Genomic DNA, 25,999 nt, shown 5'->3' with positions numbered 1-25,999 from the left:
TGTGTCTACAAGACAATTTTTGAGTGCTTTTGGGAGCTTTAAGGTGTGTATAATTTATGTAGAGGTCCCTATAGATAATAGAGGTGTATGCCCCTGTACACTGTTCACAGTATCAGTTAGCTTAATGCATTCCTTGTAACTGTCATCTGTTAAGCTACAAAAAGCAAGGCAAAAATCAAATTTATTAATAGTGCTTGCCAATAGTTTCTTGGGTTTTTTCTGGATGTAATGGCAGAAATCACATAGTTTATCATAGAACACTACAGGCAATCAACACTGAAATTACTTTTGGTCTTGTTCAATTTAGGCTTTTCACCAGTAACATGTGGCTCTTTACTTATTCTATGGTATTTTATAAAGACACTGTTGAAGCTGGGTGCTACTCACACTTGCATGTTACTGCAGGTGCTGGTGAAATTTCAGCCCCTCCCTACAGCACTCACTTCCAGTGTCTGAAGGAAAAAAGAAAGGGAAAGCAAGGAAATCTGTCTGCTTTTAACTACGCTGCCAGTCCACTGCTTACAGTGGCTATGGCCTAGCCATCAAAATGGTCTTATTCATTCAGTTTCCTATTAGAGTACTTACATTGAAACTGTGGGAGCATCTCACAGCTTGTTTTGCAGAGCTCCCAAAATTGGCAGGCTCAGCATCTCTGGGTTGGAACAGAAACATTAATCTTTATCTACTACATATCTACACCTGCAAATGGTGGGACAGCCAAAAGCCTACACCAAAGGGCTCAGAGAATCATTAAATCAATTATACTACTTATTTTCAGGCAAACTGGATTATGGTGAGGTTCAGCTATCCAAAGACATGAGCTTTCCTTTGGTGATGAGGCATGGCTGAAGGAAGACTGTACTTAAATTTAAAAATAAAATTTAATTAAAATTCGTACCTTCATTATGCACTTCTCGGTGCATAATGATATCAGGCTAAGACACTTTAAACCTAAGGCAATTTTGTTTGGTTGGTTGTTTCTTTTTTCTGATTGTCTGTTTTATAAAACCCCTTTGAGGCTGAAGGTGGATAAGAATCCTTTAATGACCCATCAATAAAACCACTTAGCAGAGCTGAATAGCAACTGTGACAGGTGACCTTCCTTTTCTCACAAGTGCTCTATAGTTCTCATCATCTTGCCCCAGGTCACTTTTTGTGGCCTTTCAAGGCCATTTCTTTTTTTTCCTCTGAAATAATCTGTGTTTCTTTCCATCTGGAGATGAGCCCGTGACATTTGTTTGGGGGGTATGTCACTTACAGGAAATGCCTTCAGAATACCTTGTTTGCCATCACAGAAGCATTCTTACTGAAGAGGAAGCTGAGGGAAGGGAGGAAGGGAAGTGGGAAGTGATGCCCTAAGTGTGTCTGATTCAAATGACATGGGGCAGTAAAATCCTTATCTGTTGCTGAATTCTGCTCCATATATGAAGCTGATGGTGTCACCTACCCCACCTTTTCTGAGCATTTTTGATGCACAGGTGAAATAATCCGCCTCTCCTCTGGCTACCTCTGTGAAGCTCTGCCAGTGATTCTGTTTTTCTCCAAAGTCTATGAAGTCAAGAAATGACTGTTGGAGCTCTCTTTCCTGTCTAGCCACAGTACTGTTCTGGTTTCCAGGTTTGTCTCCATACAGGTGCTGCTTAATTCTTCCCAACTCTCTGATATCTGGCATTAGAAGCAATTAAATCCTTTCTCCTATGGTATATTAGCCAAGCCTGTGACATTCAGTGGATTTACAGCTGCAAAGTGTAAGGCTTTTTAAAAAGCCTGAATTAATATTGTTTTTATTCCTGTGACTTGTTCTGTGTAACTTGGATTTTTGCAACAATGCTGGTAGGTGGTAGTGATGAATAAATAATCAAATCTGTTAGTAAAATACTGCATTTTGCTCTGATTTACTTGCAGATATTTGAAGTGGATATGAAATCAGGCAGAATTGATGTGGAAGGGGAGTGAGAAAGAGACAGCTTTTTATGGAGGTATCTGTTTCTTTAAAGTATACTGAGATGTTACACTACAGTATTGTGATCAGGATGGTTTAAGACTGTCTGTAGTTCATGTTTTAATGCTAACTTTTTATTATCCAGTTTTGCTTTAGACATAAAAATGCAATTTCTAAGGTTTTAACAGGTAAAACACGAAACTTTGCATGGAAAGAACTAGAAATCAAGTTTCTGCAGACATGTTTTCTTTTTCTAAGTGCTGACAAATAACTCCTGCCAAATGCTACATAAAGGAGAAAAAGAAACATATGGCAGTTCAACAGGAATGAAAAGATGAGCTAATCCAGCATCCAACAAGTCTTTGGATGAGACTATAATAAAACCAACCAGCCTTTATCATGCTTGATAGCACCACTATAATTAGGAGTCTGTCACCAGCTTCATAATGAACTCTTAGCCCTATTTTCTGGGGTTTATAGTCTGGTAGTAAGAGTCACTTTGGATTGCAACTTGGCATACTAGACCTCTCTGTGCAGAAGGCTCAAATCTAGCTTGCAGGTTTTAAATAAACTGACTGTTAAAAGTTGGGGGGTTGTGCCAGTGGTGAGCGAGTTGTGCTTATAATCTGTCCTGAGTGTGCAGGAGTCAGTGTCTAGGGTGGTTCATTTGCCTTTAGCATGAAAAATACAAATATGCGGTTCAGAATCCTGTTGTGCTCTTACACTGCCTTGTAGGACTCAAGAATGTAAGGAATCAAGATTTTTATTTACTTTTTTCTCTCCCTTGGTTTTATGATCCCTACATCTGCCCTAGCAGAAGCTGCTGCTGCAGGGCTGGGGACTAGTATTTGCTGTACTCTTAACTTGAAAATGTTTATGTAAGAAAACTCATTCTTTGCAAGTTAGGTTTTCAGTCTTAGAGAGAAGTCTGGCAGACAAGGCAAAAATGCAGCTTTCTTCATTCTCTCTTCTTTCCCTCCATCCTTGAGGCTTAGTTAGCTGCTGGCAGAAGGACTGGCTGTGCAGAAGATGTCTCAGTTGAGTATAGAGACATGCAGTTAATTCTGAATAAATGGGTCTAAGCATCAGGAAGTGTCCAATCTTTTTCTGAACCCAGAATGATTGTATATCTAATCCCAGGTACTAGAAGCTGAAAGGAGCCCTCTTTAAATCGTCTATATTGTCTTCTCTTCTTGCAATGCAGGAGTTTCTCAGTGCCTCAGGATGTGTAATGTGGCTGTTTGAGAAAGTTCACAGGAGACAGGGCAGAGCTCTCACAATAGCATCTCCTCTGCAGAACATGGGTGTAGTAGTGAAAGGTCGAATAGTTGTATGCTAAGGCTGTGGGTTCAGGTTACAGCTAGATGCCTAATGAGATTTTCAGAAACATTGAAGCTCCCCTGCAGCCTTGTCTGCCAGACTCTTTAAGAGTCTGGTTTAAAAGGAATAACTAAGCAACCTCAATAACTTGAGCAAAACCTGAGTAGGTCAGTCCTGTCCCAGTATGATTCAACCTTCTGACTTGTATGTAAAAGCAAAGGTGAACTTCAGTGTATCCAGTTCACATTTAATATACAGTAAATGTTAACTCTCCCTCCCAAGCAGTTCAGGAGAGTCTTTGATGTTCATTTGATGAAGGTGAATAGGGTGGGAGAGGATTGATATTCATGAGGTGCTGCAGTAGTCCTAAGTCTAGCACGTCAGGCAGCTGAGTGGTGCCTCTGAATCATTGTAGGAAAAAAAAAAACCAAAACCCACACATTTGAGTGCTGGAGACCAGGGAGTGGGGTGTGTCTCATAACTCCTCCAACTCCCTGCTGTACTGCTTCTGCTTGTCAGAAAAAGACAGTCTGTGCTGCTTTTCTGACAAAGAGACCTCCCCAAAGCTCTACATTTATGAATTAGTAATTCATAAATTAGCAGCTGTAGGTTGGCAGTCTCTTCAGAGGTCTATGCCAGGTTTTGCTTTCTCAAATGAGAGGCTGACCCATAAAGGCTATGCCTGTAAACTCAAGAGTTGAGAAATCTTGTCCCTTGAAGAGACATCATGCTGTTGGGGGCCATCATGCCTTGTGCCTAGGAAAACCCCATGGGAGCCAGGAAATGCTGCCTCTTTCTGATCCCTTGGCCCTGAGCCCTCGATCCTGCTGTACCCCATTCAAACCCTGCTGGCACCCTGCTGCTGACTCCTGACCTAGCTGGCCAGGGAGGACAATAGGAAGGAGAGTGGTAACATATGTGCCTCTATACACACACATTCTTGGCTTCCTCACCTATATCTGCTGGCAGGCATGTGCTAGGAAGCAGCTGCTCACACTACTAGTTGCATTACACTCTTCATTGGGCCCTGTGCTTTCCAGCAGGAGCCACCAAGCATGAACCAAACTGTGACAGCCTTCTGCAGAAAGGAGGAGAGATGGTGTAAAGAGCAAGGGTGACAAGGCAGGCAGGGACCTCTGCTTGGCTCTCAGTGCAGATGTGCAAGATCCTGGCTTGTAGCATGATGGGGTAAGGGGGGACCTTTACCACTGGGGTCCCTACTACTGGCTACTTGAGTGGATATTACAGGAAAGCATGGAGTATATTCTAGCATTCCTATAAGAGAGGCGTGCATAACCTCCAAGAGGAACACTGGGAATGAGTGAGATTCACTCAGCCATCTTCAAAAGCCACGAGCCATGTAGTGCACAGGAGCTGCTCATGCTAACAACGTTGATATGGGCACTGAAGATTGGCATCTGAAAGATTAGTGTATGAACATGGAAGACCTGGGTGGGTATAGTTTTGATCAGTAGGAAAAAAAACAAGCTGAGATATTCAATCAAGAACATAAAGCTGATCACAGAAGACAGCCACTGTATAATTTCATTGAAAATAAGGCTTTTTAGAAATTCCATTAATTAAAATATTTTTCATCTCTTTGCTTCATCTTAATTTAGAGAGAAATGTGGAAGCACCTTCCAATTTTTTTTTTTTTTTTTTTTTTCACAGCAGAAGCTTGCATAACCCTTCAATTGGCATTTTCAAATTGCGGTATAAATTACAAAAGGAAAAGTTGCAGTTGATGTGGAAAACACAATCTGTGTCTACAAAGTCTTCTGTTTTAAAATGCTCATTTATACTCTTCTCCAGAAGCTGTGACAGCTTATCTTATGAGCAGGGCTTTTTTCAAAAATTTGTGTTGTTTGACATTTTTTTCTGAAAAAAGCTCTAAAATAGAGGAATCTTGCTCCCTTCCCTTCCCTTCCCTTCCCTTCCCTTCCCTTCCCTTCCCTTCCCTTCCCTTCCCTTCCCTTCCCTTCCCTTCCCTTCCCTTCCCTTCCCTTCCCTTCCCTTCCCTTCCCTTCCCTTCCCTTCCCTTCCCTTCCCTTCCCTTCCCTTCCCTTCCCTTCCCTTCCCTTCCCTTCCCTTCCCTTCCCTTCCCTTCCCTTCCCTTCCCTTCCCTTCCCTTCCCTTCCCTTCCCTTCCCTTCCCTTCCCTTCCCTTCCCTTCCCTTCCCTTCCCTTCCCTTCCCTTCCCCCCACAGCTTCATCAGAATTCCTATCCTTTCCATGCATACATAATTCAGAAAAATATATAGATAAGCATATTTAATATTACCTTTCTTGGAACTTAAGAATTAATTACTTGATTCTTAGCAGTAGCTTCCTCTTCTGCTGCCAAGTAAGGCAATGGCTAATTTCAGAAAAGCCTGTGAAGAAAAAAGATCAACTCTCAAACAGCAAGGATAGACTCTGGATGTTTATCTTCACTGAAAAATACCAGCTGTTCCTCTCTTCAAATAAGATAATTAGGTATTTGACTTTTTTTAACATTTGCTACCAAATACTACTTATAAAAAATAGTCTTTGCCCTTTCTTTTCATGTGACCCATGCTTTGGGGAAGCTATTTTTTTCTGATACATTAATAGTCAAACTGTCATACTTCAACTATCAAGCTATGAGGTTTCATTTCTGGAGCTAGTAATTTTAAAAAAATTATATAAAATGCACTTTGGCATAACAGTTTAGCTGTGGAGACTGAAGCTTTCCTTTGTTTTTCTTAAGCTTCTGAGTTCCATTTCTTGGGGTTTTGGCAGATTCTGAGTTTTATAAAACTATAGAGTGAAATAAAAAAAAACAGACAAGCAGGAGGAAAGCAGCAATTTCCCCACTCTGAGGAAGCTGGGTGGCACACCACCGACTCTCCCAGGAGGCAGATGTTTTGGGGGGTAATGCTGTGCTGTCACTCCTGCCCCATGTCTGAGGACTAAATGGTGCCTATTCACTGTGAATTTTGCCTTACCAGCAGATGCCTAAAAGTTTTATTATTCCTTCATATTCCAAGTATTCAGAAGGGAAAGCTATTACGTCTTCTGTTGCTACAATCTAATAATTAAGGAGGTTTAAGTTCCCCATGCCTCTAGTACTTCCCCTGAGCTTCAGAAAAGAGTCTCTGCTACTCTGGTCCCCTCTTCAGTCTTTTCCAGTCCTTATGCCTCTCCAGTTGCCTTCTTTCCCATTTTTCAGCTGTTCTTTGTGGGTATCCCAAAGAACAGTGTTCTATATTTGGTGTGGTTCTTGCCTGTCTTGTTAGTACCATTGGTCAGCTTATCATGGAGGAGTTAAATTGTCTGCATTTACTGATTTCATTCTGCTGGTTTTTGATAGGAAGGAGAAGGAGACTGTTGCTATCTGTCTTAAAACTCAGGAAGTGGCCACTGAGACACATTAGTCCCCAACTTATTTGAAAATACTGGTTTTGCAAAACCAGAAATACCGCAGCTATTTTTAGTAGAACCCTTCATTTTCCAAAGTTGATGATTTTGGTTTTCCATTTGCCCTGGATAAGATTATTTTTCAAACCCATTATACATTTGTAGTTAGAGTCATCCATTTAGAAACTGAAACCACAGAAGGGGAGGAGAGGAGCCCTGCACATACTCAGCATGCTGTGTGGATCAACCATTGTGATAGTGTGTGAGAAACATGCCTAAGCACTGCTGTGCTCTCTCCCCATCTCTCTCAGTTTAAATCCTTCACAGAACTTACTGCTTTCTGCTCACCAAGTATAGAGACTGGGAAGCATTTATGAGTAAACAGAATTTTAGGAATTCAGGAAGAGTTTTGCTTGCGAGAAAGGGAGAAGGTTTTTACTTCTGCAGGAGAAAAGAGGAAGCAATGAGACCTCAGAACTGAACAAAAATGGACACGTAAAAGCACTGTGGTTGTGGATTGGATCAACACAGCATGTGTGTTTTGGATTTGTGCATACATAGTAATAAAAGCCAGAAAAAGTCATCATGGGATTTTACCAAGAAGAAGTTAATGCACATGCCAAATCCATTTATCATTTCTTTGATTATGTGCCACTGTCCCTTATGACCTTCTCCGGGTTGTAAGCAGTGAACACTTTCTCCCCAAGTGCATACACTTGTTCTGGTTTTAATCACTTCCTCACCACTCCACTACTTATATGCTTTTTGGCACTAGCAGTTTTTCTTATTACAGGGGGCTAGGGGCATTGCTTTAAGAAATAGAAGTAGTTGGAGAGAGAATAGGATTGGCACAGAAGCAGTTTGAGGAGATTTTGGGGGAAAGTTGTTTATGACAGGACTACAAGTATACAGGACTACTCAGCTTTTACTCCTTTTTCCAATTAATAAATTCTATTTTTTCTCTACCCTGTGTCTTCTCCACACTGCTTTTCCAATTAGAAAGGGTAGCTTCCACAACCACTCATATATTTGTTGTCTACCTGAGGAAGCTGGTATAAGGTTAAGTTCTTCCACAGCCTCCTCATGCTGCTCTAGGGAAAGTGTCATACCTCAGTTTCTCTACACACAGTCAGTTCAGGTCTTTCCTGTACTTCATTGATTTTGCAGTTGTTCCCTTCCTTTACTGCGTGTAGGTATAACTCATCTTGTGCTGCCAGCATTCCCTAGCTGATGGTGAGAGGTGCTCCCCTTTGGTCATGGAGGTGTATATCTAGTTTTGCTTTTATTCTTCTCTCATCCTCCAGAGAAACAAGAGTTGACACAAGAGCTGTTGGGCAGACGACAGCTCCTCTTGTGACAACTCTGTCAGCTGGTCAGAATTAGCAGGGATAATGTGAGTAATAGGTCTTCACATACCTGGCTAGTTTTGGCAGATACAGGCAAGGGAGGGAGCATCATCCAAATGGCTCTGCTGGAAGCTTTGAAGGTTGGTAATATCCACATGGGGCCTGGACAAGCACTCCGCTGAAGACAGTCACTGCTCCAGCTGGTGGAACTGAAGCTGGAAGATGGTGTCTGGCTACAAGCTGTGACTAGTGCTTGTGACTTGCATTATGGCAAATCTTTTCTCCTGATCTGTGCTTGAATAAGTTGGGTAAGAATATCACCAAGGAAGTGTGTACTTCAAACTGAAGGCTGTGTTGTTGTGTGCATTCTTAGCTGTGGTATGTGGTTATGGGATCCAGGAGGATTTGTCACAGCTGGTGGCCATAATTTGCTCTCTGAATGTTCAGAGAACACATTATTTTAGAGAAGATGAACACTGAGCTCACCTCAGTATAAACCTTGGTGGGTGGAGAACAGCAAGCATGTGGCTGTGCCTGAAAACAAAACTTGGTACTATGAGAAGCTGATCCACAGAACAGCCAACTGATGCTTTCTGGAGAACCTCAAGCTAACAACAAATGCAGTCATCAACAGGGAATTAAGTCAGGGTAAAGATATAAAAGGGTCTGTTGATCTTCTTATAGTGTAGTTAGATGAGAGTGCTCTTCTGGCATGGTGCAGGCATGCATGACTATGGATTCAGAAGAGGAGGTAATTCATTGGATTGTCTCTTTTGTCAGGTGACAAGTGCCAGGATGAGAGGAAGTTACCTCAAATTGCACCAGAGAAGGATTCAAATGGATATTGGGAATAATTTATTCACTGAAAATGTGATCAGGTATTGCAGCAGACTGCCCAGGGAAATCACCATTCCTGGAAGCATTCAAAAGGCATGTAAATGTTGCACTTGGCTATACAGTTCAGTGGTAGATGTAGTGGTGCTGGGTTAATGGTTACACTTGGTGATTGTAGAGGTTTTTCCCCAACCTTAAAGATTCTGTGATTCATGAAGCATTGTGAGCTGGAAGGCCACTGTATGGTGGTACTTGCAGAATGAGGAATTTGACAACTTTCTGTATCCTTCATCAGCAAAACCAGAGGGAAAATTTTCAGCTTTTCTAACTTCTTCTCTGTCCCCAGTGAAGTTCACCACCAACTCAAACTGTTTTTTTGTGGGACAGAATTTTTGTCCTGTGTCTGTCTGAGTGTGTGAGACAAACCATAAAGACACATATCCTTCCTTTATACTCTTTTAATAGTTTTTCACAGAACTGATCTAGCCTGGGCTTTTTCCCCTTACTTTTGGCAGCCTTTTTGTGAGTTGAGTTGCTTCCATGCAGCACAGCTGATGATGGGCTGTGGAGCAAGGACACATCAGCAGTGTAAGCAGAGAGTGCTGCCAGGACCCTGCTGTGAACTTCAGTCTCATCTGTCTGTTGAGCTGTCTGTATGCCTTTGCTCTAGCATCTCTGAAGTACTACAAAAAGCACTGCCATGGCAAGAGGGGTCACTTCTAGCAGAGGTGTGGAAGGTGTAGGAACTAATCCCTGTGGAAGAGGAGGAAGGACAGTGCCTCCAGTCATCACTGTACTCAGAGGACCCCTTCCATGGAGTAAGGCTGTAAAGCTCTGCTGCCTGTCCTCTCAGTACTGTGGTGTAAGAGATAACTGTGCTCTCCTCCAAAGCAGACTGATGAAATCTTTTTCCGTTGCACAAAGATGCATTGTTCACTTTCATGCTGAAGGAGCTGAGTTTCCCTGTGGGCCCTAGCTGTAATTTGCCTCTCTTGCTTTCAAAGGTGTCTGTCTATTTTGAAAAAAAATTTCATTTAAGTCTTTATTTTCCTTGGAGCTTTCCATTTAAGTTTTTCTTTTCCTTCAGACTCAGCAACAATAACAAAGAACCATTGAGCAAGTGAAACTGCAGGCTTGTTCCTTCCTTGATTCATGGTGGTATTTACTAAGAATGTGGTGGGACTTTGACTGACGCTCTCCCAACAGGAGAAAAATGGATCCCCACTGTAATATACATGTTTCCCAATTAACTCAACTGAAAATGAGCTCTTCAAGTATTTTTTTTTCTTACGAAGTAAATCCATAATTAATTCAGTTCTGGTATGTTCTTCTGGCTGTTCTCAGATCTGCTTAATCTCTTGCATTATAGTCAGAAAATAAATCCCTTAATTTTTGAGAAACTATTCAGATAGTTGAATTTTGTTATTTTCTCTGGACCTTTGTTTTCTGTCAAAGTAATGTATAGTCTTTGAAGTTGAGATCAGCATAAGTTTGGTCTCCACAAAAAATTATTTGAAATGATTCCTCCTCTCATCCAGTGGCTGGCTTTTGGATGGAGTTTTAGGTAGTGGAACTCATGTAGTTCTGTCTAATAGTATCCATGGAATTCCAGTATTTGAAATTTGTGTTGAGGAAGCAGAGTGGGAAACAGCCTTGTCTGTCCCAGCATTGTCTGTCTGATTGTGTTGCCTTTTGACACCATCAAAGTTTCTAATGCAAACCTGGGCACCGCCAGAGTGAAATTAAACCTCCTCATAACATGCTGGCTTTTCTTAGGAACGGTTTAAAAACAAGAGGTAGCAGGCCTGCAGAGAGTGCAGTGGTGGTTTCTGGCAGTATGGCACAGCTGTTGCAGGTGCATTGCCAGTTTACAGGGCTCCCATTGCAGGGTCTGCACTGTTCCCACCAGGTAACTGCTGACACTGCGCATGGTTGTGTGGCTTGGATCTGTTTCATCCCTTATTCTCCAGAGGCAAGTCACTCTAGCTTGTGAAGATACCTCAAAAGCGAGACAGTTGCTGTCCAATGAACATGTGTTATTTGGCTTTACATATGAAAACCATTAGCTACGGTTTTCTTATGCCTGTTGGCAGAAAAGTGTTCTTTTAAAGAAATGCCAATAATAATAAAAACTATTTCAAATAAGGTCTGAGTTTGTTGACTACAAGTGGGAAATTATGTAGATTAACAACCCTGAGAGTCCTCTGATACTCTGTGTCATGATTAGAGGGTGTGCAAGTCTATTTGAGGACTTGGCTAATTTAAACTACTTGAGTTCCCTAGCTGAATTACTTCAGGTAATGCTTAACAGCTGTGTTTTCCTAACAATGAGGGCTCAATATGTTACAGAAGATGTAGTTTGTTTACTGTTGGAGACCTTCTCTAATTTTAAAGTAATTCTTGCACTAATGACTGGTTTGAAGCCTTTGAAAAGGGGATAGTTTTGCTATATTTGTATTCTATACTGAAGTTACATGACTAAATATTGAATAGAGGTTTTCCTTTTGCTATGTAACAGAAAGATTTGGTCTGATTTGTTGGCCTTGAAACAGATAATTGGAAGATTAGATGGCAGCTTTTTTAAAAGGAAAGTGACTAGATTTTGCACTCAGTTTATGAATCTCTTACTCCTTTAAACCACATTTCCAGAATACACAAGTAAGTTATTTGAAGGCAAGAAACAAGTTGTGTATATGTGAAATGTAGTGTTGTTGATCTAACCATGTCTGTATGTATATTTGATATTTCTTTTATATATGCATATTACTGGATACTAATTAATCTCATTAAGACATACCACAGTAACCCTAAGAACCACCATGAGAGTGTCATCCCTTGTGGCCCGACTAGCATTTGTGTTAAGAAGCTGTCCCTGCCACCTTCCATAAATCTTTTTTGGGCTGCCTTTTCCTCTTCAAGTTCAGAGATGTTGAAGTCTCCCTAGAGAACTAGGGTCTGTGGTCTAGAGACTTCTAGAGTTGTTTACAGAACACTTCGTCAACTTCTTCACTGTGTGGTCTGCAATAACCTCCCATCATAGTGCCACCCTCATTGGTCTCTCTTTTAATGCCAACCCACAAACATTCACCCAGGCTATTGTCCATCCCATAAATGAGCTCCACACAATTGAGTGCTCCTTTTCTGTAAAGGGCAACAATTCTGCATCTTTCTGTTTTCTTAGGTGGATCTCTCTCATAATTTCTGCTGCTCAAGAGAGTTCCATGGCCATAAAAGCCACATCTCTGCCTGAGGTACCAGTCATCTTGTAGCCAGACATGGATTGGCAGGAATTATGTGCTCCTACCTGCGCTTTTCATTTTTGCATTTAGGACCAAAGAGAGCATTGCCTGGACTCCAGCCTTTACCCATAGAGCTCTGTAGTGATTCTTCAGTCCCAGGTCTAGCGTGGCAATATCATCACTGCCTACATGGATGAGCAACAAGGGGTGATAGTTGTAGCTGTAGGATAGTGAGCTTCAGTTTTGCATCATCCCAAATTTGGCACCCCACAAATAAACTATTTCCCATGACAGCATCTTGCATCAGTAGATGGGTGGATCTGAGCCCTAGAGAAGGTAATCTCCAACCACTGTTACCAAGCCCCTCTTTATGGTGATTGTACTTCACTAAGGCCTTGTGGGCCTTGAAACCCCACCTCATGGAGTTTGTTCCTCATCTCAGGCTATTATATCACAGAACCAGTCTTGTCCTTTCAGACCTGAGGGCAGAGAAAGAGTCTCTGTTCTGCCCCAAAAGTCCCAAGCTGCCAGCTGCTTGGGAGTCTACATCCACCACACAGCTTCCCTCCTTCTTCACATTGTGTAGCTTAGGCTCTTGCTTTTGCAAGACCATGAGGACCCATGAGGACCCTGCTTATCTCCTGTTCTCCCTCTCCTCTCTTCCTGCCACAGCCCCCTTAGGTGGGTGCCCAGTGCCCCTTGGTGCTGCACTTCTCTGGGAGAGGCCATGGAGGAGGTGGGGGCACGCACCTCCCTCTGGGCTGTGGCTGATGGCTTCCTGCCGTGCTATTTCCAGCTACTTCTCCAGATCCAGAACCTGCTAATTCAGGTGGGAAGGCTGACGTGCACAACAGCTCTGGATATCTTGTAGAAGAAAGAAAGGAAATTAACTCCTGAGGATTCCCTGCAGTGCAATGTTTCACCACAGTCTCACTGGGACAGGAGGATGTGGTGTAGCTCTCCAGCAAAGGCAGCAGTGCTGGGCTGGAGGGATCCTGAGAGGAGAACCCTATTGGCTAGTCAAGCTTGACTTTTCAGAAATAGTGTTTTAAAAGGCTGGTCCTGACAAGAGTGAGAAAATACTTTTTGCTTTCTTGTCTCCAGGCATCCTATTAACAGGTTTGGTGCAGTCAAGATCTCAATTTCAAGAGTATAAAAAGCTGTAGTGTTGCCTTTTTGTTTTGTGTATGTTTTTCCTACAGGGTATAGTGATACCTTTCCTGGAATCTTTTTTTCCTAGTCTTTTTCCAACCTCAGTGCCAAAAAGAAACAAATTATCCAGTTTTGATAAGTCACTTTCACCTTTAATGGCCACCTTTGAGATAAGTTTTTAAGCCACTTGAGTATTCTCGCTTGAAAGTTGATCGTTTCTTCTGTTGGTGTTTTTTGGGTGTTTTTTTAATTTGTGGAGTGCCTTTTCTTCATTCAAATGCATGTCTCAGCTTCATCAGAATATTAATAAGTAGGTTTTTATGCATAAGTATTTATTTTCAGACCCAATTTGCAGCTGTTATGGTTTGTTGGATCAGCAATTTTATTTTTTAATGAAAATTCTAAGAAGGTTTTGATTATGAAGTGCAATGTCTTGAAAAGAACTTTCAGGTTTTAATGTATCAATACCTACTTTTTTAAAAAAACTTGCTTTTAAAATCATACCTTCATGCCTGTTTAATTTATCCATGGTGCCTCTAATTTTAAAAACCTGGATGACAGAAGGCTTCTATCCCCATAACAATTAGGAAAATAAATAAATAACTTTTAGGTCTAATTCAGACTCACAAAATGAAGTAATAATCTATGACAACATGTAGGATGATTCTTCAGGTCTTCTTGTGTTCCAGAAAGCCCTTTAAGAAGGTTTTGGGAAGTGTTTCAAAAACTGATTGTCCCTCAGTGTGGTGGGTTGATGTGATCCTTTTAGCATAGGAGATGGCATTTCCCAAAATCACACAGCCCAACTGCCCAGTGGAAGTGCAGCCCTTCCCCCGAGGGTTCATGGTTGAGCCAGCCCTCCCACATTAGCTCCTGTGAGGCTAGTGGGGAGAGGGGGGAAGACTTATTTGGCCCTGCATAGTTAAAAAGCCCTGTGCAGCACTGTGGCTATTTGTGTGCCCGCAGATGTGGTGAGGCAGTGGTTTACATTTTGCTGACAAATTACTTGGTTTTGATCCAGCTTCAGTTGGAAACAAAATTGTAAGCTCTAAGTGAGCTGGATCCTACAGCTGTTCACCACATCTGGGCTTTTGCAGGGCTCCCACCCCCAAGCTGCTCCCATAGCAAGGCCCTGGACATTCTCCTTAGACAGATTATTCAGCAGGATCCAGTTGAAATGCTTCATGTTTGCCAGGAGTTTGTTGGCCCTGAGACTGGCCTGTCTGAGAGGAAAACATTCCTGGAAGATGTCTGGAGAGCCCATCCCTGTGACTTTCTGCTTGTTTGTCAGTGCTGAGGGCTGGGGAAGCCGTTTTGCAGTGCACAGAGCAGTGTGTACCCTACCCCCTATTTGGCTGTGCTGGGAAGATGAAGATGTGAGAGAATTGAAAGAAGAATGATCAGCTTCCACTGAACCATTGAGGTTTTCCTGATTTGGGTGTACAGTTAAAAAGGACATTATAGGTTTGTCTGCCTCGGGTACTGTAACACATGTTTTATTAGACTTTTTTAGCTAGGTCAGGAAAGCTTGGTGATCTCCATGTTAATTCTGGCATCCTCTCAGCCACCTTCCCCTACTGGCTCCTACTGCCCAAAGCAGTGGTGCTGTCCCCATTCTTCCCTTTATCGCCTCTGCAGATTGCCTGTCTGCGCAGTGAGCCAGCTCAGCTATGACACAGCCAAACCGCACCAATCCAAAGAAAACAAGGTTTTTGCTAGATTAGGGAGTCAAATCTGTTCACTTCTGAGGGCTAGCTAAAAGGAGGATGTGCAACTGCACAGTGCAGGCTAAGGAACAGAGAAGGTCCTCCTGCCTGGTGGAGTGGATCATCTGGGTCAGCTGACTCAGAGCTGTGCCCAAAGCATTCCTTCTTGGGTATCCACCAAGATGCAAACTCAGTGAAACCTGTGCTGTAGAGAAACCACACTAATCTCTTTGTGCCTCTTTCGTGTGTTTTTCACTGTGGGTTCTTTGAGGAATATGCTTTACTTTTAAGCAACTCTGTTGAAAGAGATAGTCAAGCAGAAGAGGACAAATTGGTTTAGAAAACAAATTTCATTTATCCCAGTGCTTATAAAAGCATTTGTCTTATAACCTGTAAAAATGGATGGATGCTAGAGAAGCTATTCCTATTTCGTAGTCATGCTGAGTGCAGACACTGTCAGCACAGGTGATCCCTCACCCTCAAATATTAAAGCCGAGGATGTGGCAAGTATTATTCTTCAGCTCAGTAATTCTGTATCTCACAGTAACAGCTTCTACAAGTCACTGAGTGTTGTAAATGCCCATGTCTCACAGTAAAATGGATTTTAAAGAACATTCTTTTACCTCATTTGGTTAATTAAACTCAACAAAACTTTGAAAAATTATTTCAAGGAAAATATAAGTCTGCTGTATCACTACGGGAGAAGAAAAAAATGGAAGTGTATCTCTTTGGGGATGTGATAGTTTGTTTCTTTTTTAGAATCTCCTGTGCTGAAAAATATTTCACAGAGAGAGTGCTTCAGACTCCAGTAGGTTTGCACGTTATTCTAACGTTGTACAGCAGCTCGATCTGAACGCTTGAAAACCTTTCCAGAAATTTTATGGGAAAGATGCTAAATTCTGCGGCAGCTCTAACCACGTGCTACTGAACAATTAGTCCGGAGTTCTAGTCTTCACCTGGCAATGAGAAAAAAGCTTGAATTGTGCATATTTACAGGGTGTTTTGTTAATCATCCTTCTTTTCTAGTAGAAAACATTAAAGAGCCAGCCAGCCCCTTGCAAGGGGCAGGAAGCATTTGTTGGCTAACTGTGGCAGGAGTTAATGAATACTTGCTCCCCTGCAGACACTGCTGCATAGAGATAACAAGAGGGAACACCAAGCATGCCACCTTGCCTATCTACTTACAGTAACTCAGCCAGCTGCTGATTAAAGCTATAAAGTTTTAGAGGGCACCAAGAGAAATGCTCTGGAATTTCACGCTGAATTGATTTAAGAAGTTACTGTTCCAGCTGTCAGCTATGTTTCTTTAGCAGGCATGGCTGAAGGAAATGAAAGTCGACTTCCCCCTCATCGCAGTTCACAGCCTGGTATGCTAACTTGTGCTGAAATATGCTGGCCATCCTTTTCCAGGGATTGCAACCTCCAGCAGAGGTAGGATTGACAGTATAGGGTGGCATCTGCCACCAGGCATTAACTACTTGGACTCATATTCCCACACTACATTATGTTAGGGCTAGGAGACTGGTTTGCAGTATCGCACTAACAACTTCACCAAAATTATACAGATTATATATTCACATCAACAGAGAGCATGCTGCTTATGGGAAATTGTAACCTATAGCAATGAAATAGCCTCTGGAGGCAATGCATGTACATGTCCGGCCACACTGTCACAGACTCCCGTCACAACTTTAGGCAGGGCAAGGGCATGTTTGAGCTCACCTCTTGAAAGAGCCTTTGCAGTACTTTCTTTTATTTTGAAGGAAGACATTCAAGGTTTTGTTTTTCTTTCCTTTTGTTACAGCATGCTGTGTTGCCTGTTTCAAAACTGAGCTTTCTGGTGAGGTTAACCTTTCATCACATGTAAAGAAGGGTTTAAAACACTTGTATTATTGAAGGTATTCTTCTGCTTATTCACAGACGTGTAAGCAGGGGAAGGCTTTCCTGTCAGGTCCATAAAATAAATTCAGGTCAGACAGGTTTTGAAGCTTCTAGAAAACTAGAGGAATGTGTTGCTGTTAAAAGACTAGTTTCACAGGAATTCTACATGGACTGCTGTCAGTTATTAAGGTTTTTTCCTTCTGTGGGATCCAATCCCTGGGAATAAACTGCGATAATATTGCAGGCTAGGTACCATTCGGTGTCTTGAAGAGTATATAACTTTCATGAAACAAAGTCTTGTTTAATCTTAGCAAAATTGTGCAACACACAAGAAGGATTTGCAAATAAAAATCAAATTACTACCTTTTTTCAAGGTTTGCCATTTCATCTAAAGTGGGATGGATTCAAGTCATTCCTATGAACTCCAACAGAGGCATATACTCATCTTCTACAAATTACTTTGATGCTTTTTATGTGTATCTTTGATTTGTGTCTTGACTGGCAATGAAGACAAAGTTATGGAGGTGACAACTGCCTGCCAAAACTCCTTTACAGCTATGTGGTTTGTCAGTTTACTCTGAGGTTACTTACTACTTTCTCCTTAGTATTTTCTACTGCTGTGGAAAAATGCAGGTTATTCGTTCATCCAAAATATTGAAATATCTACTCTATCATTATCTTAATAACCTGGGTCAATGCAGCATGTGTGCACTGCTACAGATCAGTCCTTCCATCCTTATAGCTGTCTGTCAGAGTGCATGGCCTTAACCCTTTGAAAATGCTGGGCAATTGAAAAAGACGTTATTTCCATACAATTTGCCTCTCTGAAATGGTTCTTGCTTTCTGCACTGTCACCCACTGTATACAGCTAAACGGATAGACGTGAAATTGTTGTGCATATCAATATGATGCACATGCCAGAATGTGTCACATATAATCTGAAATTGCAGGCAGACATTTATCTGCCCTTTTTCTGTTTGTTTGTTTATGGATTTCTGTGCATATGTGGTTTTGGGCTGAAGGTATTAGATAAGTTAGATTTTTTTCATAAACAGATTTAGTGCAATATATTACTTCTGTTTTGAGTAGCTTCTACTCCTTTCATTGTGTAATTATGTAATGATAACTAAATAATGAACTTTCTAACAAGTCAAATAAATGTTGTTTAAGTTCTCATTTGGGAAGATGTTTCTGCAGGTGCCATATTTTCTTTAAAACTGTCAGTTTGGCAGCATGAAGTAAAATTGAAAAAGCAAAAACATGAATTTTTTAAAGATGAAGCCCTAGAAAATAATACTTCAAAAATAATTTCATTTTAATAACCTTCATTCTTAGAAGAATTGGATCCTGTAGTTCTTTGCTATTGCTGTTTGATTGTGTGGTGATTTTTTATTTTTTATGAGGTAATCATGGAGACCTTACCAATCTCTGCCTTATGTTCACCTGTTAAAGACAATATCAGTTGTTCCAAACTTATAATAGGTTAAGGAATAAAATACTTGTCCTAGCACTAGTAAATTGAAAAACACTGGAGAGAACTGAATGTTTCTGCAATCCTTTTCTTCTGCTCTTGGCAGAAAGCATGACAGTGGTTTACATGCATGTTTTTCCTCCCATTTTTTTTGGTAGTGGCCATTAATGCCATTACTTCCATTATCATGTTTCAATCAGTGTGCCTTCTTGAGAGAAGGTTCTTCACACAGCAGTATATTTAAATATGAGTTTGGTCATGGCAAGACTGTATTTCTTCTGTTGAGCTTATGGGTCAATATGTTGACTTATTGAGTTAACTGGGTACTTCCTGAATCTAGAAAATAATTTGTTTATCTGACCTGTAAATTAAAGCAAGCTCCTAAAAGAAGATCTTTTATGGACATATTGCTTTCAAATAGCAGAAGACACTTTGAAATAATTTCTCATTCTGAGGTGGTTTTAAGAAACAAGTTAGTGTGCCTAACAAATTTACAGATTTTCTAACATCCCATTTCTCTAAAGGTCTTTATGCAAGTCTGACCACTGCTTTCAAGGGGAACATTTCAATCTTTGAATATTGTGTATATGACTTTGAAATACAAACATTTTGAGCATGTGGCAGCATAACATCATAATTCTCTGACACCTTTGCACTTTATGTACATACTCTGCAGCTCTAATGATAAATATGTGAGGACTAAAGCTGACTTTTGTGTTTGCTTTTCAGGGAAACTACTTATGCATTTGATGTTTAAGAATTGCTTGTAAACATGTAAAAAGCTATTACTATGCAAATTTGGTATCCATGGCCTTTCCATTTTACTGATTTCTTGGACTCTCTGAGGACTATAGCTATAGTTAAAGTGCTGCAAACCATGGTAGAAACCTAAGGCTTAGCTTTCAACCCAAGGCTTGGCTGAGCTCTTCTCAGCTGTGTGAAGGCAGCCACATCATGTAATGCAGTCATTTCATTAGGTAATCAGTTGACCAGATACATCATTACTTAAAAATTCATTGTAGAGAAAAATCTCTTCTGATTCTAATCTGTAGTTCAGCTGTGATACTAAACTTAAAATCAAGCAAGTGTGTATATATATTTAGATGACTGACTTCTGAATGCAGGCCAGACAGAAGCAATTTGCACATTGAAATGTGACAAGCTCACAGTGTAGAATTTTAATCAATTAGACATTTTAGCTCATCTCCATGTATTATTTATACTTGAAGACTAATATTAGATTAAAATATGGCAGACTTGCTCTTCCTGGAGGAGACTTTGGAGAGAGTGTGTAAAGGCTCAGGGTGATGAGGCTAGCCATGGTGGGGACAGTCTGCCCCATTAAACTGTTAATCAAACTGGTTGTTTATGACAAGAGCTATCTCTGTAACCACCTTTGTAGTATAAACCAAAATACTGGCACTCCTCTAAGTGCCAGTATGTTCTCACGATAAAATTGAGTTCCAGAGACAAGATTACTGCTAGGCCTTAGATGCTTAGCTATATGGAAATTAATTACTTTATTGCTCTAATTTCTGAGGTTAAACGATTGTTGTGGGGGATAGCTGGCTGTTGTTCTCCCTTACTAGTGTCAGAAAACTTTTCGTGCAGCCACCACCTTTCAGAGGATTTTGGTGAAAATATGACACATCACCTCACAATACAGTGTACAGTTCCAAATTCCAAGAAAAATAGGTATTTTGCAACTGCAGAACATGGCTGTATTCTTGAAAGTACCAGGACAACATCCTTTGGCCATCATGTGTGCATAGGTATCAACCATAATTTCCAGTATTTTTAGTACTTTTCATACGAAACTCACTATTCAACTTTTCTAACCTTAGCCAACAAATATGAATTAAAATATCCTGTACTAATAAGGAATTCTTATGTACTAAAAAGAAATCTGTGTTCATTAAAGGAACATTGAGATCACTGGAAACTTCAAAGATGAATTTGAGGCAGAGAATGATTGACTTGTATTAATAGGGAATAAAACTTTATTCCCAGCTGGAGAGGAAACAGGACTGGCAGAAAATCTTTGAAGCATTTGTTAATAACAGAACAATCTTGTATTTGGGGTTCTGTTAAATGAATTAAAATCAGTTTCCTTTATCTTTACTTTCTGAATTAACAATAAGAGATTAACAGTATTGCAACAGAATTCTAAGAGTTCTGACTTGATCAGTTCTTTGTAAATGGATAAACTTTATTTTGGCCAGTGTTGAACAAGTAACTCATTACAAATAAGTAATTCAAGATGATGAAGTGGGTTTTGCTCAACTGCATTAGTTAAATACATTCCATACATTTTTCTCCCCAGCGATTGGGCAAGAAAGAACAGCTGTCATGGCTGTTCTTCTTTCAAGAGTTCTTAGAAATTTCTTACTTATCATCCAGAAAAGCACCAGAAGAATGAGTAGGTTCTCACAAGTTTCCAAAAGTTTTACTTGAGAACTCAGGCTATTTCAGAGATTTTTCAAAGAGAAGCAGTTATAAATATGAAACTGCAGAAACCATGTGTGTGGTTTGGCCAAGTAGAAAACCTTGCTGGGGATTTTTGTGTTTATCACAGTAAATACTTAATAATCAATAAATCACTTAAGCTGATGGTGAGCTTAAACCATCTTCAGGGTTTCAGCTTCAAGCATATCTTGTACAATACTTGAAGCCCAGAGTGCACATGTGTGGAATTGCAGATGAATGTTGTTGCATCAGTAGTTCAGCTGACACTGTTTCTTATTCAGATCATGGCCTGCACAACTGGTAGCATGCCCCATGAAAGAAATTATTGTAATTGTCATAATAAAAATAATTTAACAGACTGGATTTTTTTATAGTCAGCAGTTCATAATGATTTGCTTTATTGTGTTATAAGCTGGTTAAGTCAAACACACATATTTGAAGTGTAAGTAAGAGTTTCTAGGGGCTTATAACTCAGTATGCATTCAAATGATTTTTAAAAATTGAATTAATACTTTACGTAATACTTTACTTCACATACTGTTCCCTTGGGATTTAGAAAGACAGTAATTACATAGTAATATACACTCATTATTGCAGTCACTTGTTGCAGTTTAACAATGTCCATGAGATAGGTTGCTTCTTTCTGAAGTATTATGGTAGTTTGAGTAATTGGTATTGGGTTAACTGTCTCTATTAAATAGGTAGCAGGTGGTTAAGAGATATTGGTGCTGCCAGTCCAGGAGTTTGTAGTAGGGTTTTAATAGCCTATTTAAGGTGGTGGGGTTTTTTTTGGTTTGTTTTTTTTTTTTTTTTCCTCCCCTGTGTAGTTTTGAAGCAATTACATCTTAGCAATTTCCTTTTGTGAACGTCATCTCCAGGTCAGGATGCCATAAATGCTGAGACTAAGAACAAGACAGCACACAATGGTCAAACATCCAAAACTAGACAGACAAGAATGAGGAAAGAGAAACACATTGCATCTCCCTTCATCACATCATGTGCGAGCTAAATCATATATTTAATCTCACAAGGGAAATACAAAATTTTTAAGAGCTATTGTGAAAATACTGTAGTTATGAAAGATAGATTCATACTCAATGATTAAAAAAAATTTTTTTAAATAAATAAATTAATCAAATTTCCCTGAAAACAAACATCTCAATTGAACTCTCCACATGCCTGTTCTGTATTTTAGTATCAATTTTTCTTTCAAAATTCAGTTTGTGATTCAGTTGACCAGAGGAATGGAGCACCTCTTCTATGAGGAAATGCTGAGGGAATTAGGATTGTTCAGCCTGGAAAAGGGAAGGCTTCAGGGTGCCTTTCAGTATCTTCAGGTGTCCTTCCAGTAGCCAAAGTGAGCTTACAGGAAAGATGGGGCAAGACTATTTACAAGAGCATGTGGTGACAGGACAAGGGGGAATGTGTTCAAATTGATGGAAAGCAGGTTTAGACTATATATTAGGAGAAAATTCTTTACTGTGAGGGTGGAAAGGCACAGGAACAGGGAAGTTGTGGATGTCCCAGGAAGTTGTGGATGCCCCTTCTCTGGCAGTGTTCAAGGCCAGGTTGGATGGAGCTCTAAGCAACCTGGTCTGCTGGAAGGTGTCCCTGCCCATGGCAGGTGGGTTGGAACTAGATGGTCTTCAAGGTCCCCTTCCAACCCAAAACAGTCTAGGATTCTAGGGTTTTGCTGAGCTCTTTTCAACTTTCAACTTGTGGCACAGATTGTAGCTGCATGGAGAGCTACTATCTACACATCTGACTTCAGATAACCTTGTAGTTTATTATAGCAAGATGGTATTTGGCCTTTATTATATCCTGCTGCATCTTTTTTGCATGTTCAACTTCTAAGCTATTTAGTCTCATGTTAAGGGTTTGTTGATACAAATCTCACTGCTCTTATTGCCCATGTACATGTTTTAATTCTGTGGCCTTTTTCGAGACATGTGGATATTTGAGTCTTTAAATATTTTGAGAAGGAGCAAGGTCCTTTATGTAGCTTCTAGTTAAATTTCTGTCTTGCTGGTATATCCTAAGGTGCCCCTCTAATTCTGCCTTTGTCTTCTGCAAATTTACACTGGCCTGGTTGTTCTGGTGTAAATCTGTGAGGAACCACTCCCTGTCATTGTATTCTAATCCCGTTTCTAACAGCATTCCAAGTCAAAAGCAAGAATTGATCTTCCAAAAGCATCTTGAAGGGATGACTCTAATGTTCCCAAGGGACTCTAAAAGGAAATACCTGTTTATGTGTTCATCCATATTAAATGGGGTAACTGCACAGAGAGCAGTTTTTCCCTCCTCCTCTTTTGGCTGAGGGAGTTTGGGAACAGTTACCATGGCTTGACAGAAATTTGGGACAGTTGTACAAGTGAGGAGGAGAATCCACCTGCCTAGAGTACAGTCCTGACCCTGTTTATCTGTAGGAAGCCATATCTGTATCTCTCTTCTGTATCTGACCTCACAAAAGCAAGCTCTTTTCTCCAAAACCTAATGTGGATTGTCTGCTATTTAGGGTCAAATACAGACAGCTGCAGAGAAAAATAGACTGCATTTTCAAGATTTGAAAATGTGGTTATATCCTTTAAGTGGACTTTGCGAGGGTGTGACTGTTTAAGTGCCATTGCAGTGGAGGCAGGTACATACCTGCTAGTTTGTATGCTACATTTCAGATACTGAAATGAGTTCTGTCCCACATCTGACAAGTTTTTGTGGTAGTGGCTCCTCCAGAGAGTTTGTAGGTTTTTGAAAATTTATGATGCTTAGTATATTGTGAAATAGAATAATTTACAATAATACTTGAAATTAAGACTTCATTATTCTACATAAACAAACAGTTAATGAGTTTTCCAAATTAAGAAAGTATCTACAGATACTCTTATGGTAATTTAGATGTACTTCTGACTTGAAAAACATGGATTTGGATTTAAAACGTGGTTCAGATCTGCCTCAGGATTTATTGTGGGCATCATGAAAACAGAGGCAGAATGCTCTGTGTTTGTCTTTTAACATTTCCATTGCCAAGAACCTGATGAAAATCTGGATGCACTTTTGAAACTTTTATTAAGAACACTTAATAATTATTGTCTTAAAGCTATGGGTAGTTGAACACTTTTTGTTTCTTTTTAGTTGTTGTAGAATTATCAGTGTAGCGCCTTTAAAATTTCACATTTACTTGAGAGCAAACCAGATTGAGAAAAATGCTATTGTCAGGCAACTCAGAACAATTAAAATCTCAGTTTGAGAAGTGATATTTAATTACTTACAAGCTTGTAAAACAAATTTAATTATGTGCATCAGACAAGCTGGTGGCCTCCACTTAAAATACTGTGTACATAGGATGACCTGTGTCTGGCCTGAGATTGAACAGAGAAAAAATACAAAAGCTCAAGTTTTCTCCTGCACGTCACCATGGAGCAGCTGTGCACTATAGCTCCCTGGGGGAGCAAATGCATTTGCTGTCTGTCCCACAGTCATGATGGAGAAACCAAAAGAGAAATTTTACCAAGGTAGAGGTTAAGATGAGTCAAAGGGCTTCTGACTAGAGGAATACTGAGGTCCATGCACTGGCTGAATAGACACACTATGCTCTATCTGCCTATACATCTATATATCAAAATAATATACATTGTATCTAAAAATCAAAATAATAGTTACTAGCAGCTTTATTTTCACGCTGTTGTACAAAAAGAAGCTTGCTGTTGAATTATGGTGATGAAGACGGATAGTTTAACTGCTGATAGGTTCTCATGACAAGGAACTAAATTTAGGTTTTCATGTGTCTTTGCAGGAAGGAGGGGGTTGTTCATTTGTTTGCTTCCATGCTGTAGGATTGGATTGCAATCCATAAATAAACATGCTCTCCCAGGAGAAACATCTGTAAGGCATAAGCACAGTGCTCTTGTCCAGAGCTTGCTGTGGAATTGGATTGTAGATGAGGAAAAGGTGGTTTGAAAAGATCAAAGTAGACACTTCTTTAGGATGTAAAGAAAGAAAGTACATCATGGGAAGTCTTTGTATACAGAACTGGAATGAAAACTTTGTGATGAATGCCGAAACATAGACAAGGCCCCCAGATAGTGGTCTGGGAATGGGAGAAGGGATTATGTTGTTGCAGATGCAGAGTCAGCAGCTGAGGCTGGAAATGTGCATCAGTGCTTTTTGCCTTTGCTTTCTACTAAAGTCCTGACTCAGACCTCCTGCATAAGGCTCTGACTCCCAGACTGAAGCAGATGCCATGGGGTGAGCTGCAGCATTTGCTCCTCCCTGGCATCAGCTTTGCTCCTGTGAGGGAAATGGAGCCCAGTAGCCAGGGCTGCTGAAAGCACATCCCTGCTCCTTGGCTGCTTCACTTTGCAGGCTGGTGTGGAAATGGAAATAGTGGCTTGTGTTACAGTGTGTCACTTTATTGTGCTTCAGCCTAATTTTCTATTGAATTAATATATAGACCTTATGATTTTATTTTGGCATTAGCCAGCAATATATATGTCGTGTCTGAAAGATGAGCAGCTACCTACCAGTGTAGATATTTGCTTGTCCTTGTAACTGATTGAATTCCAGGAATTTATACACTGTGAGAAAGAGATACAACCCTGCAGAGTTAGTGTTGCTACTCCTAGCATATCTGTAATGTACATGTACACACACAGGAAAAATACATATAAAGAAATACAAGATACATCTGAATCTAGGAAACTGCAGGTTTTCCTTATAAAATTGTATTGTATGTTTCTGTCCTTATATGTATGTCTTCCCTACAAAATACAAGTTCCTTTTCCCCAGTATTATAGTGCATGATCAAACCTCCTTATCCATTACTGTGGAAGATGAAGATATATATTATGGATAAACCAAATTGAACAATAAAATACTGTTCCTCACAGGAAAGTTGGGAAAATTTTTAGATCATCTTCTGCACGTGTTGCTCCTTTTTACCAGGAGGCAAGGATAACAGTGGTGTTACCTAGTGAGGGTAAAAAACAAAACTTTTTTTGCTGAAATTTACTTTAATTTGCAGGGGAAAATAGAGTGGTAGGAGTATAGTGCTACCATTTCTGAGAGTCATACACAGCAGTCCATTGTAATAGCTGAAAGTTGTTCTCCACATGTCCTGTCCTCTGCATAATTTTGTCATGTCTGTTGATCCTCCCTCTTTATATTGGTTCTACTTTAAATGAGCTCTGCAATAAAACTTGCTGTTAGGTATGGGAAATATAATGCAACACCTTCATTTTCTGTATTGCAAAATGTTCTGAAATGCTTTCA

General features: G+C 40.3%; 1 protein-coding gene across 3 annotated transcripts in view; it reads left to right on the top strand.

The window, feature by feature from the left end:
- Positions 1–25,999, top strand: part of PLXNB2 (plexin B2) — a 250,688-nt gene that overhangs the window by 41,886 nt on the left and 182,803 nt on the right. The window contains exon 2 of one of the 3 annotated variants that reach the window (XM_072920816.1): positions 1,906–1,979. The exons of the other annotated variants lie outside the window; for them this stretch is intronic. The gene's annotated coding sequence lies outside the window, so the exon portion shown is untranslated. The remainder of the gene's footprint in view (positions 1–1,905; positions 1,980–25,999) is intronic. 3 annotated transcript variants of the gene reach the window in all.

This window comes from Taeniopygia guttata, chromosome 1A (assembly GCF_048771995.1).
Source record: "Taeniopygia guttata chromosome 1A, bTaeGut7.mat, whole genome shotgun sequence".
NCBI classification, from domain to species: Eukaryota; Metazoa; Chordata; class Aves; order Passeriformes; family Estrildidae; genus Taeniopygia; species Taeniopygia guttata.
Note: the sequence above shows the minus strand (reverse complement) of the source record. Positions and strands in the feature narration are given on the sequence as shown.